The 3,575-nt window shown below is 37.3% G+C and overlaps 1 long non-coding RNA gene across 1 annotated transcript; it reads right to left on the bottom strand.

Moving 5' to 3' along the window:
• Positions 1–334: 334 nt before the first annotated feature.
• LOC107120569 lies at positions 335–3,030 on the bottom strand. The gene is made up of 3 exons (XR_001482827.1): positions 2,978–3,030; positions 2,799–2,906; positions 335–386 (listed from the first exon to the last, which is right to left on the bottom strand). It is a non-coding gene; the product is annotated as an uncharacterized LOC107120569 (long non-coding RNA).
• Positions 3,031–3,575: the final 545 nt, after the last annotated feature.

The following is a 3,575-nucleotide window of genomic DNA, read 5'->3' as shown; positions in this document are numbered from 1 at the left end:
GACCTGCACGATATTTGGAGGATAAAAAATGCAAACACTAGAGATTACACTTTTTACTCATCTCGACACAATTCACACTCGAGAATCGACTACATCTTGATTTCGAAACAACTAATAAGACAATCAATATCGTCATACATTGGAATCCAAAAATGGTCGGACCACGCCCCAGTTTTCGGTGTATTTAATTTACATAACTCGGGGAAACAACAACGATCATGGAAGCTCAACAAAGCTTTATTATATGACATCAAAACTCAAGAATCCATTCGGCATGAGATTATAAAATATTTTGAAATAAACTCACAATCTGATGTAAATTATTTAACAGTATGGGACGCGTCAAAAGCGGTCATCAGAGGGCACTGTATTTCCCTTCTAGCAGCCTGTAAGAAAGAGAAGACAAAGATCAAAGGTGAGCTTATTGAATTAATCAAAAAGTTAGAAAACAATCACAAACAGACGGGCAATAAAAAATCGTACAAAAGACTTCTGGAAGCCAGAAAGAAACTAGAAGCAATGGAAACAACTGAAATACTAAAAGAAGATTTTAATCACCGCAAAAAGTATCAAAATAACAACTCTAAAAGACTAAAAATACTCGCGTGGAGGCTCAAAAAAAAGGAAACCGACCGATACATCGGTAAGATCAAAGACCAACACAATAAGCTACATCATGACACCAAAACTATAATTAAAACAATACAATCCTTCTATGAAACCTTATACGCAACAAGCAATCCAAGTCCTCTACAAATTGAAGGTTACTTAAATTCGGTGCCCAACCTTCCAAAACTAACTGAAGAACATCGCCTAATAATGGAAGCCCCAATTTCGGATAAAGAAATCCAAACGGAAATAAAGAAACTTAGAAATAACAAAGCTCCCGGCCCAGACGGGTTTTCTCCCGAGTTTTATAAAGTCTACCTACAGCAATTAATCAACCCTCTTCTCAAAACGTGCAATCATATCAGAAACGATGGAATGATGCCCTTATCATGGCACTCCGCTAATGTCATTTTAATCCCAAAGAAAGACAAAGACAGGACTGACCCCAAATCATATCGACCAATTTCGTTGTTAAACGTCGATTATAAAATCTTCACTGCAGTCATCGCCTCGCGTTTACAACTCATCATCGCCAACTACATTAAGAAAGATCAGTCTGGATTCATTCCATCCAGAGACATTGCCGACAATATTCGGAAGACAATCGACATTATTCACCATTGCAACCAAATGTCATCACATAGTTCACTACTAATGGCTATCGATATTGAAAAAGCGTTCGATTCCCTTGAAATTCAATTTCTAAAATCATTAGTAGATGAAATGAATTTTGGACCAATATTCAAGAACACCATCCAAGCAATCTACAAAACACCCAAGGCTAGACTCTTAATTAATGGCGACCAATCTCAGGAATTCACATTACACCGGGGTACAAGGCAAGGTTGCCCCCTGTCCCCTATTCTCTTTGTTCTTGCCCTTGAACCTTTGGCGTGCGTATTGAGAGCGAATGAAGAGTTTCAAGGTATACAGGTTGCAGAACAGCACCACAAGCTGAGTTTATTTGCGGACGACGTAATCTTATATGTCAGCAATCCCATAGAATCACTGAACGCTATCCAAAACTCCTTACAAGACTTTGCTGTCGTAACAGGTCTAAAGGTTAATCAAAGCAAGACAATGGTATACCCAATCAAAATAACCAAATCAGAGGAAAGCCAGATCAAGACCGCCTTCACCTTCCAGTGGATTCAGAACAATTTTCGATATCTAGGAGTAAAAATCCCTTTAGATCTTTCTAAAATCTCCGAGTTAAACCATGGAGAAATTTACAACGAAGTTAAACAGACCATGACGGCCTGGAATGTTAAACCTCTATCGTGGCTAGACAGGATAATGATTGCTAGATCCTTTATCCTACCCAAGTATCTCTTCCTGTTCAGAACTTTGCCAATCAATATACCACCTCAACAAGTCAAGAAATGGCAACGGGATCTCAACTCCTTTGTATGGAGTCAGAAACCGGCTAGAATTGCATACTACACCATGAAAGCTCCAAGACGCAATGGGGGTCTAGCGGTGCCTGATCTGGAAAGCTATAGAAAAGCAGCAATCATAGCGGCCGCAATACGTCAATACCATAACATTAACACCTTGGACTGGGCAAATATCGAGGAAGCGAGCCTTTCAGAACTCTCGTTCCATGAACTACTTTGGCACCAAAATTACAAAGAAGCAGAATGTCAGACTAATAATCTATTTTTGAAAGCGACAGTTAAGACATGGTATGATTTAAAACCGACTCTCCTCCACATTCGCTCAAAACTCAGTTGTTTCACACGACAAAAATGGTTCAAACCAGCAGAAAAACCAAATTCCTTTGAAACTTGGAGAATAAAAAACATAAACAGAATCCAGGATGTAATACTAAAGGGCAAGTTACTATCAAAACAAGAACTAGAGTCGAAACATCAAGTCAAAATTAACTGGTTTGAATATCTACAGGTTCAAAATCTAACCCAAACAGCTGGCTTTTTAGCAGCAAGTAAATTACCGTCTACCGAATTAGAGAAGATCTTAGGAAAACCAATACCAAAAAAAGGTCTTATTGCAAAACTATATAAAATCATACTATCCTCACATAACTTGAACTTGCATAATTATCAAAAAGCTTGGAATGCTGACCTTAAGCTACAGCTGACAGATGAGCATTGGGAAGAAATTTGGAGGACTCAAACAAAAATCTCAAGATCTATAGGCGTACAAGAAATGAATTGGAAATTACTCACCAGATGGCATTTAACTCCAGCCAAACTAACCCATATCTATCCCTCAATCTCTCCGCTGTGCTGGAAAGGCTGCGGAGTAAAAGCCGACTACTACCATAATTGGTGGACCTGCAAAGAAATACAACAATTTTGGAGTAAGATATTAACACACATTAAAAACTTTACTAATATTGACTTACCTTTGTCTCCGGAAATGCTGCTACTTCACTTGTGGCCACAAATTCGTCCACCTGAAAGAACAAAACAACTTATCAACTTACTATTGACAGCAGCTAAAATGACAATCGCTAAAAACTGGAAAAACAAGAAACCGCCAACTCTGAAACAATGGATTACGAAAATTTGGGACATATTTATGATTGAAAATATTTCCATATATGACTCGACCATTAAAAATGAATGTGCATTCTATAACCCGCTTAGTATTTGGTACCCTATCTTAGAAAAAATAACTTTGGATAATTTTGAATGGGACAGTATAGCTCATGCTAATTTCAAAATAATGTTATTTAACTAAGTGGGCTATATGATTAATGTTATCAATATACCGAATTCCCTAGGCACTGGTAGAAATACAGAACAATGACTCTAGTTAAAATGTAAGTTACACTGTTATTATGTAAAATTCTGAGTATCTTTTTATTGTTTAACCCCGCGTTTTTGTGTTAGAAGGCAATTTTAATCGTTTGTCTGTAATATGTTCTATCTTGAATACCAATAAAAAAATCTTTAAAAAAAAAAAAAGCCTTGGCATTTAGTAATACTGGCCACATGACC

Source organism: Gekko japonicus, unplaced genomic scaffold, assembly GCF_001447785.1.
Source record: "Gekko japonicus isolate JY-2015 unplaced genomic scaffold, Gekko_japonicus_V1.1 scaffold1079, whole genome shotgun sequence".
Lineage (NCBI taxonomy): Eukaryota > Metazoa > Chordata > Lepidosauria > Squamata > Gekkonidae > Gekko > Gekko japonicus.
The sequence above is the reverse complement of the archived record's forward strand: the minus strand, read 5'-3'. Positions and strand labels throughout refer to the sequence as shown.